Source organism: Oncorhynchus clarkii, chromosome 1 (assembly GCF_045791955.1).
Source record: "Oncorhynchus clarkii lewisi isolate Uvic-CL-2024 chromosome 1, UVic_Ocla_1.0, whole genome shotgun sequence".
NCBI classification, from domain to species: Eukaryota; Metazoa; Chordata; class Actinopteri; order Salmoniformes; family Salmonidae; genus Oncorhynchus; species Oncorhynchus clarkii.
In genome coordinates this window covers 73365246-73382225 of record NC_092147.1, presented here as the reverse complement: position 1 = coordinate 73382225, position 16980 = coordinate 73365246, and the positions used below count along the sequence as shown (strand labels likewise).

The 16980-nt window shown below is 44.9% G+C and overlaps 1 protein-coding gene across 2 annotated transcripts in view; it reads right to left on the bottom strand.

Moving 5' to 3' along the window:
* LOC139411880 (C-terminal-binding protein 2-like) overlaps positions 1–16980 on the bottom strand; it is a 116367-nt gene that overhangs the window by 54868 nt on the left and 44519 nt on the right. The window lies entirely within an intron of this gene.

Sequence of the window (16980 nt, the reverse complement as noted above, 5' to 3'; positions counted from 1 at the left end):
CTTTCCTGCCTGTTTGTTCGGGTAGGCTACTTACTTCACTCCACACATCAACCACTGTTTGAGGAGTATGCAGCCTCTCACTGCTCGACAGGGGACATTCCGTCCAAGCTCAGTTTGCCAAGCGCTCCCCAAAAGGGAAGGGGTCTGAATACTCTCCGAATGCAATGTATATAGTATAAGCCTATGGATCTGTGTCAGCTCTAATATGTGTTTGGGTGTTTAGAACGAATCATCACCTTAGAAAGCACTGTCCATTTCCTTGTTAGGATTTGAAACAACATCCACAATGACCATGTTTTCCACTCAGTTTCAACCTGTTGTTGAACATCTTTCTTCAAATTGATCAACTATACTGTTTTGATGATAAGTGTTTGATGTGATTTTTGATTGCAATTGATGTCAGAGTGGTTAGAAGGACAATAGAGCCTTGAGTACCAGGCCACTAGAGAGTTGGGTACTACCAAAGCATGTCCCGAGTGCATATAAGGAGATTACCGTGACACAACAGTCACGTGGAATTTTACTGCGTGGAATTTTACTGCAGTCATGACTCATGACTGACCGGTAGGGCAGTAACATGCTGACCACACCCCTCGTGTTACAGGCACGAGCGTTGCAAAACAAACTGCTCACGAGCATCTGCGTGGCCAGGTGCTAAAATAGAACTTAAATCTGCAAGTCCCACCTCTGCCATCTCCTCATTGTTTTTTAGGATCAGAGTGCCCTGCCTGCTGCCTTGACTCCCAGAGGAACCAACCCGGCACCGACCGGCAGTGTGACCTGTGCGGCCACAGATGGTGCACGAGACGGAATCTCTTCCGGTCTCCCTGAGCGCAGCACCTCCCAGCTCCATGGGCATCGGAGTGGTGGTGCTGGGGGATGGAACCGACAGACCCCGATCTGGACGTCCACGGGTAGCCAGCAGGTTATCCAGCCGAATGGACAGGTCCACCAGCTGGTCGAAAGTAAGGGTGGTGTCTCTGCAGGCCAACTCTCGACGTCCTCATGCAAACTGCAGCGATAGTGGTCGATCAGGGCCCTGTCGTTCCATCCCGCTCCGGCGGCCAGGGTCTGAAAGTCCAAAGCAAACTCCTGTGCGCTCCTCTTCCCCTCCCGAAGGTGGAATAGACGTTCACCCGCCGCTCTACCCTCGGGAGGGTGGTCGAAGACTGCCCGGAAGCGGCGGATGAACTCCTCAAAGTCATCCAACGGCGTATCTCCTTCTCCCCATATGGCATTAGCCCACTCCAGAGCTCTCCCCAAGAGGCACGAAACGAGGACGGACACCCTCTCCCTTCTCGAGGGAGCCGGGTAAACGGTGCTCAAGTATAAGTCCAGCTGTAACAGGAAACGCTGGCACCGTGTCGCCGTCCCATCACACTCCCTGGGAAGGTCGAGAAGCATCCCACTGGGACCGGATGCAGGAGGGACGAGTAGTGGTAACCCCGGTTGTGCTGGTGGGGGCGCTGGAGGAACTCTCTGTCTCTCCCAGCGGTCCATTGTCTGCACGACGAGGTCCAACGCGACGCCAAGATGTTGGATAATCGTCGCTTGCTCCTGGACGCGCTCCTCTTTCCTCATACCAGGGGCTCCTGCTCCTGCTGACTCCATGTAGATGGTGTGGTATTCTGTAAGGGGTGCGTATCTGGTGGCAGGGAAGTCAGACGCAAGAGAGCAGAACTTGATAATAGCAGGAGGTGTTTAATAGTAAAACCAACGGCATAAGAAATACAAATATGGGCACAATAACCCGACGCGCACCAGTCAAACAAAATGTGCACAAGCACTTACAATAAACAATACCACACAAAGACATGGGGGGAACAGAGGGTTAAATACACAACACATAATGAGGGAAATGAGAACCAGGTGTGTGGGAAAACGAGACAAAACAAATGGAAAATGAAAAATGGATCGGCGATGGCTAGAAGACCGGCGACGTCGACCGCCGAACACCGCCCGAACAAGGAGAGTCATCGACTTCGGCAGAAGTTGTGACACACTCCTACCATACCCCGTTCAAAGGCACTTAAATATTTTGTCTTGCCCATTCACTCTCTGAATGGCACACATACACAATCCATGTCTCAATAGTCTCAAGGCTTAAAAATCCTTCTTGAACCTGTCTCCTCCCCTTCATCTACACTGATCGCAGCGGATTTAACAAGTTACATCAATATGGGAACATAGCTTTCACCTGGATTCACCTGGTCAGTCTATATCATGGAAAGAGCTGGTGTTATTCATGTTTTGTACACTCAGTGTAGAATAGGCTGTTTTTAGCCTTCAGTTTTTATATAACCATATGAACTAATTTATATACAATATTCTGCCCATGTGAATACATTTATTTTAGGCCATAACTGAAACAATTTCTGTAGGCTATCTATAGAATATTCCAGGGGCACAACCTTGGTTTTATATATATACACTGCTCAAAAAAATAAAGGGAACACTAAAATAACACATCCTAGATCTGAATGAATTAAATATTCTTATTAAATACTTTTTTCTTTACATAGTTGAATGTGCTGACAACAAAATCACACAAAAATTAATCAATGGAAATCAAATTTATCAACCCATGGAGGTCTGGATTTGGAGTTACACTCAAAATTAAAGTGGAAAACCACACTACAGGCTGATCCAACTTTGATGTAATGTCATTAAAACAAGTCAAAATGAGGCTCAGTAGTGTGTGTGGCCTCCACGTGCCTGTATGACCTCCCTACAATGCCTGGGCATGCTCCTGATGAGGTGGCGGATGGTCTCCTGAGGGATCTCCTCCCAGACCTGGACTAAAAGCATCCGCCAACTCCTGGACAGTCTGTGGTGCAACGTGGCGTTGGTGGATGGAGCGAGACATGATGTCCCAGATGTTCTCAATTGGATTCAGGTCTGGGGAACAGGCGGGCCAGTCCATAGCATCAATGCCTTCCTCTTGCAAGAACTGCTGACACACTCCAGCCACATGAGGTCTAGCATTGTCTTGCATTAGGAGGAACCCAGGAGGAACCCAGGGCCAACCGCACCAGCATATGGTCTCACAAGGGGTCTGAGGATCTCATCTCGGTACCAAATGGCAGTCAGGCTACCTCTGGCGAGCACATGGAGGGCTGTGCGGCCCCCCAAAGAAATGCCACCCAACACCAAACTGACCCACCGCCAAACCGGTCATGCTGGAGGATGTTGCAGGCAGCAGAACGTTCTCCACGGCGTCTCCAGACTCTGTCACGTCTGTCACGTGCTCAGTGTGAACCTGCTTTCATCTGTGACGATCACAGGGCGCCAGTGGCGAATTTGCCAATCTTGGTGTTCTCTGGCAAATGCCAAACGTCCTGCACGGTGTTGGGCTATAAGCACAACCCCCACCTGTGGACGTCGGCCCCTCATACCACCCTCATGGAGTCTGTTTCTGACCGTTTGAGCAGACATGCACATTTGTGGCCTGCTGGGGGTCATTTTGCAGGGCTCTGGCAGTGCTCCTCCTGCTCCTCCTTGCACAAAGGCGGAGGTAGCGGTCCTGCTGCTGGGTTGTTACCCTCCTACGGCCTCCTCCACTTCTCCTGATGTACTGGCCTGTCTCCTGGTAGCGCCTCCATGCTCTGGACACTACGCTGACAGACACAGCAAACCTTCTTGCCACAGCTCGCATTGATGTGCCATCCTGGATGAGCTGCACTACCTGAGCCACTTGTGTGGGTTGTAGACTCAGTCTCATGCTACCACTAGAGTGAAAGCACCGCCAGCATTCAAAAGTGACCAAAACATCAGCCAGGAAGCATAGGAACTGAGAAGTGGTCTGTGGTCCCAACCTGCAGAACCACTCCTTTATTGGGCGTGTCTTGCTAATTGCCTATAATTTCCACCTGTTGTCTATTCCATTTGCACAACAGCATGTGAAATTTATTGTCAATCAGTGTTGCTTCCTAAGTGGACAGTTTGATTTCACAGAAGTGTGATTGACTTGGAGATACATTGTGTTGTTTAAGTGTTCCCTTTATTTTTTTGAGCAGTGTATATATATGTACAGTTCCAGTCAAAAGTTTGGACACACCTACTCATTCAATGGTTTTTCTTTATTTTCTATATTGTAGAATAATAGTGAAGACATCAAAACTATGAAATAACACATATGGAATCATGTTAAACAAATCAAAATATGTTTAGATCATTTGAAGTAGCCACCTTTTGCCTTGATGACAGCACACTCTTGGCATTCTCTTAACCCGCTTCTTGAGATTTATTTGACCTTTACTTAACCAGGCAAGTCAGTTAAGAACAAATTCTTATTTGCAATGACGGCCTACCCCGGCTGATGCTGGGCTAGTTGTGCGCCGCCCTATGGGACTCCCCATAACAGCCGGATGTGATACAGCCTGGATTTGAACCAGGGACTGTAGTGGCGCTTCTTGCACTGAGATGGAGTGCCTTAGACCGCTGCGCCACTCAGGAGCTTCACCTGGAAGGAGTTCCCACATATGCTGAGCACTTGTTGGCTACTTTCCCTTCACTCTGCAGTCCAACTCATCCCAAACCATCTCAATTGGGTTGAGGTCGGGTCATCTGATGCAGCACTCCATCACTCTCCTTCTTGGTCAAATAGCCCTTACGCAGCCTGGAGGTGTGTTGGGTCATTGTCCTGTTGAAAAATAAATGATAGTCCCAATAAACGCAAACCTGATGGAATGGCGTATCGCTGCAGAATGCTGTGGTAGCCATGCTGGTTAAGTGTGCCTTAATTCCAAATCAATCACTGACAGTGTCACCAGCAACGCACCCCCACACCATCACACTTCCTCCGCCATGCTTCACGGTGGGAACCAAACGAGGAGATCATCCATTCACTTACTCTGCATCACAAAGACACGGGGCTGCACTTTCTGAGGCTATTAACTCTAATTAAGTTGTCCTCTGCAGCAGAGGTAACTCTGGGTCTTCCATTCCTGTGGTGGTCCTCATGACAGCCAGTTTCATCATAGCGCTGGATGGTTTTTGCGACTTTACTTGAAGAAACTTTCAAAGTCCTTGACATTTTCCTTCATGTCTTAAAGTAATGATGGATAATCATTTCTCTTTGCTTATTTGAGCTGTTCTTGCCATAATATGGACTTGATCTTTTATGTTCTGTATACAAACCCTACCTTGTCACAACACAACAGATTGGCACAAACACATTAAGAAGGGCAGTAATTACTTTTAACAAGACACACCTGTTGAAATGCATTCCAGGTGACTACCTCATGAAGCTGGTTGAGAGAATGCCAAGAGTGTGCAAAGCTGTCATCTTGGCAAAAGGTGGCTACTTCGAAACAATCTCAAATATATATATTTGATTAACACTTTTATGGTTACTACATGATTCCATATGTGTTATTTCATAGTTGTGATGTCTGCACTATTATTCTATAATGTAGAAAATAGTCAAAATAAAGAAAAATCCTGAAATGAGTAGGTGTGTCCAAACTTTTGACTGGTACTGTATATATATTTTTTATCCTGTCGGATAAACACTCCAAACAGCCTACCCGACCGCTCGGAGGCGTCAGCATGGTCCTAATTCACCCGTTGCCTCATTTTGTATCATATTCCAATGATAAAACTGGGGGGGGACAAAAAAAGCAACTCAACGTATTATAGCCTCATGCGGACGAAAGCGTAGCAGAGGAAGGAGTTAACTTCTGCAGTGTTCACTGTAAAATATAACGTGCTACGGCGGTGCTTCGTTCTCAAAACCTATTGCATGAGAAAGTCAGAGGTGCCTCCCCTCTGACCCTCTCCTCTAATGACTTTTGTGAAGATGGCGTGGAGAGAGGATGTGAGGAGTCAAGGAAATGCAATTGAGATTCTCCCACTGTCAGATCCTGCATCCCACATTGCACCTCTCGCCACTGTCACAATCTCCCCTCAGCCCCTCCCCCTTCCAGCCCAAACCAGAACAGACACAGTTGTTTTAGAACAGCCTATTGTTTTCTCTTTGCAGTAGATGTGACTTGTCTTTATGAGAACTCATTTCCAAGAATTGACCGCTACCACACACACAAGCTAACTCCCATAAATACTGTACGATGCACACACACACACACACACACACACACACACACACACACACACACACACACACACACACACACACACACACACACACACACACACACACACACACACACACATCTTTCCTCCAGCCTGGACACTCAAACGATGGTCCTCCTGCCCTGGGATTTGTGAGATTATGGACACCAGATGAGTTCTTCTCCTCCCCCAACACACAATACTTCATGCCCCTCTCCATAAGCCCATAAAGTGGCTGTGGGTCTTGGCTGGCAGCCTGGAACAAAACCCAGGGGGGGGGGGAATATGGTTGCTTGGGATGTTCATAACCTGACTGGATGCTAGGAGAAGGGGGGATGGGTGTATCAGGGGCTTGGGCTGCTTACAGTCTGGTACACGCCTCCCCTATTGGGGAAAAAGCCATCAGGATACCTCTCCTATATTTTCCTGGCTGATTACACAAATACCCCTCACCTCTTCACTGCAACAGCCAACAAATGGTTTACCATCTGCTGTAAATGTGCTGCCATATATTATCCAGGCAGGTGCTGCAAATTGGTAGTCCATGTTTTAAGTGACCCTCTTACAATGTTTAGACGTTTTGAAACCTTAATTCCTAAATAAACTCATTTTACAACACACATTTGTGAGAATTCTTAACATGTACATGTATGTGAGAAGAACCACATTCCCCATCTAGTTATTACCATCACCCTCACCTCCTCCCCATCCCCCATCTCTGCTCTCCCCTCACCTTCACACCTTCTGCTTACAACGTCACTTAGGTCTGACTAAATATCGTGGCACTGGCTTCTGGAGTGCTACCCTGCAGCCATAGCAGTAGCCAAACCAGAGCATGCTGGGTACACAGATGGAGCAGACAGACGGGACAAGGGGGTGAGGGAGGGGGCGCTGCAGTGTTTGAGAGGTGGGCTGGAGGGGAGGGCGAGGTCGGGCAGCAAGCCACTGCAGCTGGGCCAAGCATAGGATGATGCAGTCACTTGTCATACGCAGATGACAACTGATGTCTGACAGAAGACGTGTCTCACTGTCTCCTCATTAAAGGTCCATTTTGTAACTTTCATTCCTAAAACATGCAAGCCCTTCACCTGTTTATAAACCGAGTAGGTCTTAGTGAATCATTTGAGTTGTTATTCTTGACTAATGTGTCTGAGTTTACATACTCTTTGGACACTTATCAGACTGAACACAAAAACACTTACTGTTTCCTTTAGGGGTAAGGAGGTTACGGTTAAGCACCCCCCATGGATGCCTTTATTAAGGCCAAACAGAAGCCCTTCACTTCAGAGAACAGCAATAATGAATCTAGTGTCTACTGCAGGCAAAACACAGTTACTACTCATCAGGATCTTTAACAATGCAATCAATAGTCCAATATAAACAGAGATTCTATTGACACGGTTATTCTGAGAACAGAAATGTGGTTAGTTTGGTTTCATTTAGAAAGCTGAGTGATGGAATATTCAATCACACCGTGCCATGATGGTCCGTGTCTGTCATCCTTACAAAGACCAATCTTGTTTTCATTCATCAAATTCATATTGACTATTTCATGCTTCAGTTCCACAATTTCTGGTAATAGATTCAAGCAGCTGGTTTGTTTACCTTGTCAAACTTGTTCTAATTAAGGAAATAAAAATGTGCCTGTGCAGAACATTTCTTGCCTCAGACTCTGGGAGGTTTTAAAATATTGTCTGCATTTCCTTGGTCTATCTTAAAATAACCATATCATTATGCTTGAGAAGAACACGCTACACATTTAAGTACTTAACAAGCGTGGTTGTTTGGAATTATGTACCGTGCATGATAGTCTAAAAGAGGTTGTAAAAACAACAATATGTATAATACTTGTGGGTTCATCGTCTCAAAACATGTCTATGGGGCGGCAAGGGGCGGCAGGGGCGACAAATCTGTCGCTCTGCCCCTGGACAGGCAGTTAACCCACTGTTCCTAGGCCGCCATTGAAAATAAGAATTTGTTCTTAACTGACTTGCCTAGTTAAATAAAGGTAATAAAAATTACATCATCAATCTACATGTATGACCCATGGCCTACTTCACATGGTTTTCCATCGCATGTTAATAACCTGATTCACCCCTCCACAATGTGTAAAGTTCCTCAATAAGCATCATTTACCACACAGTTAGTTTCAGAGCTGCAGTGCAGCAGAACAGGGCCATTATCTCTGGTAGAATGACCTAATTGTCTGTAAACAGAGGAAACACTGCTGTTGCCAAATCAACCAATAGCCACGAAGCAAAACCCCAGTTTTATAAGCACTGCAAATTCTCCAGTGTTAAATCAACACTGGTCCAGTGTATATACAGGTCCACACGTTTCATTGTTAAATTAACACACTGCTTAGTGTTAATCCTTATTTGCATATTTCCCAGAGTGCCTTGCCTTTAGTAAATTGTAGAGTTTACCACCCATGACTGTATTTGTTAGTGACAGAGACATGGTTGTTGCATTCATCCATTTTCAGCCCTGTGGCCTTCACCAAGTGAGATCCTAAGTGAATATATTATCATAAAAATGTAATTATTTAACACAATACAACACATATTTCATAAGGCCTTATTTTGGGGGCCTAATTTACCCTAATACAGTAGCCTGAAATGCAAAATCAGGCCTGCAAGTCACATCATGCTGGCTTGCAAAGCGATTTGTAATTACTATTGGAATTCAGCCAGAGTGGGGATATCCAACATTTGGAATTTGTATTCACTCGCAACCTGCATTCAGAATGACTGCCGGGTTGGGAAGACTAAGATATGAGACTACCTAAACCATCTCAACTGGAACAACCATTTCAGTAATGGGTGCAATAAGTCAAAGTAATAGATTGGATTAGTTTAGTAAAATGTATGTTATGTATATTTCAGTAGCATAACATGAATTAATCAAAAACATACATATTCAAAAAAATTACCTGAAATAGAGCATGCTGGGATATATGATAATAATGAGCATGGTTTTGGTTTAACAGTGGTTAGTAACACCAACACTGTTTTTTGTTTTTTATTTTATACCCATGAGTGTTAATTTAACACCTGAATGAACAATAGAAATGTTAACACTGAAAAATCAACACTAGTGAACACTGGCCAATTGGCTGTGTGTGTATTATATCAACCAATAAAGTGAGTTGAAAACATTCTGCTTCCCAGGGCGAAGGGTTAGTGGCTTGGACCGGCCAGGGATGCACATGTAGCTCTCATTTCTGACTGGCGGGGAGAGATGCATTATGGGGGTTAGAAGACCACCCCCACCCCCGCTTGGCAGAGGAGTGAGGCTCTTATTTAAAGATCGCCTCTGTTTCTCTTTGGTCTATTTTATACAGAAAAAGGAAAGGGACAGAAAGGTCTCAAATGGCACGTGTTCAGATATCCTAACACAAAGAAGCAAATCGTTTAAAATTATTACTATCACCTTTATTTAAACAAGTAGCCCAGTTAAGAACAAGTTCTCATTTACAACTGCGACCTCGCCAAGATAAAGCAAAGAAGTGCGACACGAACAACACAGAGTTACACATGGAATAAACAACCGTACAGTCAATAACACAATAGAAAAGTCTATATACAGTGTGTTTGCAGCACGGAAACATGGCTCACTCGAGACATGCTATCGGAGTCGGTGCAGCCAGCTGGTTTCTTCACGCATCGCGCAGACAGAAACAAGCATCTTTCTGGTAAGAAGAGGGGCGGGTATGCCTTATGATTGACGAGACGTGGTGTGATCATAACATCATACAGGAACTCAAGCCCTTCTGTTCACCTGACTTAGAATTCCTCACAATCATATGTCGACCGCATTATCTACCAAGAGAATTATCTTCGATTATAATCACAGCCGCATATATTCCCCCCAAGCAGACACATCGATGGCCCTGAAAGAACTTTATTTGACTCTATGTAAACTGGAAACCACATATCCTGAGGCTGCATTCATTGTAGCAGGGGATTTTAACAAGGCTAATCTGAAAAAAAGACTCCCTAAATTCTATCAGCATATCGATTGTGCAACCAGGGCTGGTAAAACCCTGGATCATTGTTATTCTAACTTCCGTGACGCATATAAGGCCCTCCCCCGCCCTCCGTTCGGAAAAGCTGACCACGACTCCATTTTGTTGCTTCCAGCCTATAGACAGAAACTAAAACAGAAACCTTCCGTGCTCAGGTCTGTTCAACACTGGTCTGACCAATCTGATTCCACGCTTCAAGATTGCTTCGATCACGTGGATTGGAATATGTTCCGCATTGCGTCAAACAACAACATTGACGAATGCGCTGATTCGGTGAGCGAGTGTATTAGCAAGTGTATCGGCGATGTTGTACCCACAGCAACTATTAAAACATTCCCAAACCAGAAACCGTAGATTGATGGCAGCATTTGCGCGAAACTGAAAGCGCGAACCACTGCTTTTAACCAGGGCAAGGTGACCGGAAATATGACCGAATACAAACAGTGTAGCTATTCCCTCCGCAAGGCAATTAAACAAGCTAAGCGTCAGTATAGAGACAGAGTAGAGTCGCAATTCAACGGCTAAGACACAAGAGGTATGTGTCAGGGTCTACAGTCAATCACGTGTAACGGAAGTGAAACGCTAGCTTAGTTAGCGGTGGTGTGCGCTAAATAGTGTTTCAATCGGTGACGTCACTTGCTCTGAGACCTTGAAGTAGTGGTTCCCCTTGCTTTGCAAGGGCCGCGGCTTTTGTGGAGCGATGGGTAACGATGCTTCGTGGGTGACTGTTGATGTGTGCAGAGGGTCCCTGGTTCGCGCCAGGGTATGGGCGAGGGGACGGTCTAAAGTTATACTGTTACATTGATGCTGTTGACCCGGATCACTGGTTGCTGTGGAAAAGGAGGAAGGTCAAAAGGGGGGTGTGTTTGCAGCAGTGTAACGGATGTGAAACGCTAGCTTAGTTAGCGGTGGTGCGCGCTAAATAGTGTTTCAATCGGTGACGTCACTTGACCTGAGACCTTGAAGTAGTGGTTCCCCTTGCTCTGCAAGGGCCGCGGCTTTTGTGGAGCGATGGGTAACGATGCTTCGTGGGTGACTGTTGATGTGTGCAGAGGGTCCCTGGTTCGCGCCCGGGTATGGGCGAGGGAACGGTCTAAAGTTATACTGTTACACACGGATTACAAAAAGAAAACAAGCCCTGTCGCGGACCAGGATGTCTTTCTCCCAGACAGACTAAATAACTTTTTTGCCCGCTTTCAGGACAACACAGTGCCACTGACACGGCCCGCTACCAAAACCTGTGGACTCTCCTTCACTGCAGCCGACGTGAGTAAAACATTTAAACGCGTTATCCCTCGCAAGGCAGCAGGTCCAGACAGCATCCACAGCCGCATCCTCAGAGCATGCGCAGACCAGCTGGCTTGTGTGTTTAGGGACATTTCAATCAATCCTTATCCCAGTCTGCTGTTCCCACATGCTTCAAGAGGGCCACCATTGTTCCTGTTCCCAAGAAAGCTAAGGTAACTGAGCTAAACGACACCGCCTGGTTCACCAACTGCTCTGCCCACAACCGTAAGGCTCTCCAGAGTAGAGTTTGACCGATTAATCGGAATGGCCAATTAATTAGGGCTGATTTCAAGGTTTCATAACAATCGGAAATCTGTATTTTTGGACACCGATTTGGCCGATATTTTTATTATTATTATTATTTTTTACACCTTTATTTAACTAGGCAAGTTAGTTAAGAACACATTCTTATTTTCAATGACGGCCTAGGAACGTTGGGTTAACTGCCTTGTTCAGGGGCAGAATGACAGATTTTTACCTTGTCAGCTCGGGGATTCAATCTTGCAACCTTACAGTTAACTAGTCCAATGCTCTAACCACCTGATTACATTGCACTCCACAAGGAGACTGCATGTTACGCGAATGCAGTAAGAAGCCATGGTAAGTTGCTAGCTAGCATTAAACTTATCTTATAAACAACAATCAATCAATCATAATCACTAGTTAACTACACATGGTTGATGATATTACTAGTTTATCTAGCGTGTCCTGCGTTGCATGTAATTGATGCGGTGCGTATTCGCGAAAAAGGACTGTCTTGCTCCAATGTGTACCTAACCATAAACAGCAATGCCTTTCTTAAAATCAATACACAAGTATATATTTTTAAACCTGCATATTTAGTTAATATTGCCTGCTAACCTGGCTCGTTGCGAACTCTGTGAAGACTATTTCTTCCTAACAAAGACAACCAACTTCGCCAAACGGGGGATGATTTAACAAAAGTGCATTTGCGAAAAAAGCACAATCGTTGCACGACTGTACGTAACCATAAACATCAATGCCTTTCTTAAAATCAATACACAGAAGTATATATTTTTAAACCTGTATATTTTGCTAAAAGAAATCCAGGTTAGCAGGCAATATTAACCAGGTGAAATTGTGTCACTTCTCTTGCGTTCATTGCACGCAGAGTCAGGGTATATGCAACAGTTTGGGCTGCCTAATTTGCCAGAATTTTACGTAATTATGACATAACATTGAAGGTTGTGCAATGTAACAGGAATATTTAGACTTATGGATGCCACCCGTTGGATAAAATAGGGAACGGTTCCGTATTTCACTGAAAGAATAAACGTCTTGTTTTCGAGATGGTAGTTTCTGGATTCAACCATATTAATGACCTAAGGCTCGTATTTCTGTGTGTTATTATATTATAATTAAGTCTATGATTTGATAGAGCAGTCTGACTGAGCGATGGTAGGCACCAGCATTCATTCAAACAGCACTTTCGTGCGTTTTGCCAGCAGCTCGTCGCTGTGCTTCAAGCATTGAGCTGTTATGAATTCCAGCCTACCAACTCCTGAGATTAGGCTGGTGTAACCGATGTGAAATGGCTAGCTAGTTAGCTGGGTGCGCACTAATAGCGTTTCAAACGTCACTCGCTCTGAGACTTGGAGTGGTTGTTCCCCTTGCCGCAGCTTTTGTGGAGCGATAGGTAATGCTGCTTCGAGGGTGGCTGTTGTCGATGTATTCCTGGATCAAGCCCAGGTAGGGGCAAGGAGGGGGACGGAAGCTATACTGTTACACTGGCAATACTATAGTGCCTATAAGAACATCCAATTGTCAAAGGTATATGAAATACAAATCGTATAGAGAGAAATTGTCCTATAATTCCTATAATAACTACAAATCTAAAACGTCTTACCTGGGAATATTGAAGACTCCTGTTAAAAGGAACCACCAACTTTCATATGTTCTCATGTTCTGAGCAAGGAACTTAAACGTTAGCTTTCTTACATAGCACATATTGCACTTTTACTTTCTTCTCCAACACTTTCTTTTTGCATTATTTAAACCAAATTGAACATGTTTCATTTTATTTGAGGCTAAATTGATTTTATTGTTGTATTATATTAAGTTAAAATAAGTGTTCATTCAGTATTGTTGTAATTGTCATTATTACAAATACCTTTATTTTATATATTTTATTTTTTAAATCGGCAGATTAATCGGTATCGACTTTTTTGGTCACCGGGGGAAAACTACCTGCCCTCCAGTTACACCTACACCACCCGATGTCACAGAAATGCCATAAAGATCATCAAGGACAACAACCACCCGAGCCACTGCCTGTTCACCCCGCTATCATCCAGAAGGCGAGGTCAGTACATGTGCATCAAAGCAGGGACCGAGAGACTGAAAAACAGCTTCTATCTCAAGGCCATCAGACTGTTAAACAGCCACCACTAACATTGAGTGGCTGCTGCCAACATTCCGACTCAACTCCAGCCACTTTAATAACGGAAAATGTATGTAAAAAATGTATCACTAGCCAATTTAAACAATGCCACTTAATATAATGTTTACATACCCTACATTACTCATCTCATATGTATTTACTGTACTCGATACCATCTACTGCATCTTGCCTATGCCGTTCTGTACCATCACCAATTCATATATCCTTATGTACATATCTTCATCCCTTTACACTTGTGTGTGTATAAAGTAGTTGTTGTGGAAGTGTTAGGTTAGATTGATTACTCGTTGGTTATTACTGCATTGTCGGAACTAGAAGCACAAGCATTTCGATACACTCGCATTAACATCTGCTAACCATGTGTATGTGACAAATAAAATTTTATTTGATTTGAATGAAGTAAGATTAGGGGGGTAAAGACAATAAATAGGCCATAGTGGTGAAATAATTTCAATTTAGCAATTAAACACTGGCGTGATAGATGTGCAGAAGATGAATGTACAAGTAGAGATACTGGGGTGTAGAGGAGCATAGTGCAGTACTGTAGTGCTAGGTTCATTTGCCTTTCCTGCCATGCACAAGCACACACATACAAATATGCATACACATTTACACACACGCAGGGCTCTTATAAAACAGAAAATGACTGTCAGAGCCTAGCGTACATAATCAATCCCAACGTTTGGTGAAGTGATTCTCTTTATTACAAAGTCTCTACTCAGCAGCAAGCAGCACAGCAATCTGGAAACATCAAACTAGATTTTAAGAGTCTCTTGCCAACCCACGTCCACCTCCTATACCCCCTCTTTCTCTCCCTCCCCCCTACCTTCCCTCCCTCTCTCCTTGGCCAGGCCTGAGGTTCCTTACTTTCTCTCCCAGGCCCTGTAAGACAACCATCAATGCTGTGGTTTGGAGGGCTGGGCAGGGCCGTTGGTCCCACGGGTCTCTCACACACGCACACAGTAAAGGTTGTTAAAGACTATAGGCAGGGCATGGCATGCTGCAGGTCTGGAAAGCTACAGTCGAGGGGGTGGAAGTGGTGTGTATGTCTACCATGGGAATTGCCAGGGACCTCACAATACGATATTTTTTTTACAATACTTACGGTCCGATACTATATGTATTGCGATTCTCACGATTCTATATGCATTGTGATTCGATACTGTGATTGGATTGTAATTCGATGTTCCAACCATATGTCTGCTGCAGAGGGACAAGAGATAGCCATGATAAAACGAGTTTGAATCAGTCATGGAAATAAGTGTTGAAACAAATTTGCTCCCTATTTAAAAAGAAGATGGAGAACAAGCTATGAAGGAAAATACTGGAGTTTTGGTGCAAGTACAGCCAACTAGCGCAAAAATAATATTGCAATATTGTCACAACGATACTATAGGATATATCATCAAAAATAGTATCCCGATATGTAACTGTATGGATTTTTACCCCCATCACTAATGAATAATGGTGCCAGTGTGTGGATGTTCCCCCCCAAAGCTCAGCAAGGCTAAAATATAGTAACACAATCACCAGCCTGAATACCCCTTATGAAGGTACTACAAATTCCTTTCACATGAGGTGGGGAAGTATCACATGCTTTCTCTCACTCCCTCTCACCCACACTATCCCAGGGACTCCATTTGGCTCTCCCGGGAGGTTCCACCATTAGCCTGGAAAACCTCATTCTTAGTGGAAAATTCCTTGTGTTCTGTGACAGATGGATCATTCTGGCTGGATTGAGTCATTCCTAAAGTTAAACGTGAAAGTCAGGCCCTGTTGTGACTCACCATCTCTCTAACTGACTTGTAGTGTTGCGGTAAACATGAAGGGAGGCAGACAAAAGGTAGAGTGATGTGATGAGTCGGCATAGTGAAGTGACGCATGATGATGACAGAGGGCTACGTCATGAAGCAGGTTAACTCAGTCCCTTTCTACATTCTGACAAAGTTATAGGGCTTAAATACCTGATGGGCTATTCATATATACACATGCAGGCTACATGCACACACACACACCCACACACACAAAGACGAGCTTATTTTGTGAGCCAAATATGATCTCTGCTGACATGATCTTCTCAGTACAAGAGATTAATCCAGTCACGGTGACTGATATTGTCTCTCAGACAAATAGACAGTGAGAACAGGAGCCAGGACCATTCCTACTGTGACCCTACCCAGCGTGGCCAGGTCCTTTCTAACACAGGGCTGACAGCAGGCTTTACTGCTATAACCTCTGCTGATGGATGGGCTATAGCTAACAGAGAGCGAGAGAGAGACAGAGCGAGAGAGAGAGACAGAGAGTGAGCGAGAGAGAGACAGAGCGAGAGAGAGACAGAGAGCAAGAGAGAGAGAGAAAGACAGACAGAAAGAGTGAGAGAGCCTCCCGATTGGCGCAGCTGTCTAAGGCACTACATGCTTGAGGTGTCAATACAGACCCGGGTTCGATCCCAGGCTGTATCACAGCCTGTCGCAACCGGGAGACACATGAGGGGGCACACAATTGGTCCAGCATCGTCCGGGTTAGGGGAGAGTTTGGCCTCCTTGGATTTCCATGTCCCATCGCGCCCTAGCGACTCCTTGTGGCAGACCGGGCGCCTACAAGCTGACTTCAGCTGCCAGCTGTACAGTGTTTCCTCCGACACATTGGTGCGGCTGGTTAAGTGAGCAGTGTGTCAAGAAGCAGTGCGGCTTGGCAGGGTCGTGTTTGGAGGACACATGGCTCTCAACCTTCGCCTCTCTCAAGTCTGTAGGGGAGTTGCAGCAATGGGACAAGACTGTAACTACCAATTGGATACCACGAAATTGGGGAGAAAAAGGGAGAGGAGAGAAAAATAGATCCTCTTCACAACCCCTAGGACTATATGACCTGCACACTACAGCAAATACTTCCTTTAGTCTCTTCCAGTGGAACAGATATGACTCAGAGAACATCTTTGTCTCAATGTGGGGTGATTCAGTTTCAGCAGTATGACAGAGGAGGAAACAGAGGAATCTAGAACCTAAAAGGCCGTCCCCAACATTTTACATTTACACATTTTAATCATTTAGCAGATGCTCTTATCCAGAGCGACTTACAGGAGCAATTAGGGCTAAGTGCCTTGCTCAAGGACACATCGGTAGATTTGCACAGAGGGTTCTACAAAAAGGGTTATCCTATGTAGACAGCCAAA